We start from the raw sequence: 641 nt of genomic DNA, 5'->3' as shown, positions 1-641 counted from the left end.
ACACACACACACACACTCTGACATAATGACCCTTTATTCTCAGGGGCTAACAGTTATGAAGCCTCTCCTCTGCGATGGCGTCCGACTCTCGTGGTGATGAGATTGTTAATTAAATACCCATAAACTTATAGAGAATGTCTTTTTGAGCATTTTCTGCTCATTTTTTAACAACTAAAAGTCCAAAATACAACGCGAAAAGAAAAATATGTCTCAGAACTGTTAATAAAACAAAAATAGTGCGAATANNTGTATCTGTTGGTGGTCAGGATCTGTGAATGGTGGCAGTATATTGGACCAGACTTTGTTCTGATTAGCTGGGTCCAGGTTCTGGGTAATCGGCCCTGCTGTGAGATACACCAGCAGACTTTGGAAGCCAGGCCTTATAAACACATCCTTTTTAAGTATTTTGGACATGTTCCCAAATTACTAATGCCAAAAAAGGGTTCAACATAAGACACAAATAAAACCTGCCAGGCTTTAAACTCTTGTGTGTGAGTCCAATGAGTTACCTTAAAAGTCCAGTTGAAAAACAGGTAATTTTAACCCTTCATGATTAAATGCTGAGTCATATTGTACCCCTGTAGAACGATGCATGGCAAAATATTTGACAAAGAATCAATTTCTGTACAAACACACAACTT

Source organism: Morone saxatilis, unplaced genomic scaffold (genome assembly GCF_004916995.1).
Source record: "Morone saxatilis isolate NCDOM2014 unplaced genomic scaffold, NCSU_SB_2.0 Contig8, whole genome shotgun sequence".
NCBI lineage: Eukaryota > Metazoa > Chordata > Actinopteri > Moronidae > Morone > Morone saxatilis.
The sequence above is the reverse complement of the archived record's forward strand: the minus strand, read 5'-3'. Positions refer to the sequence as shown.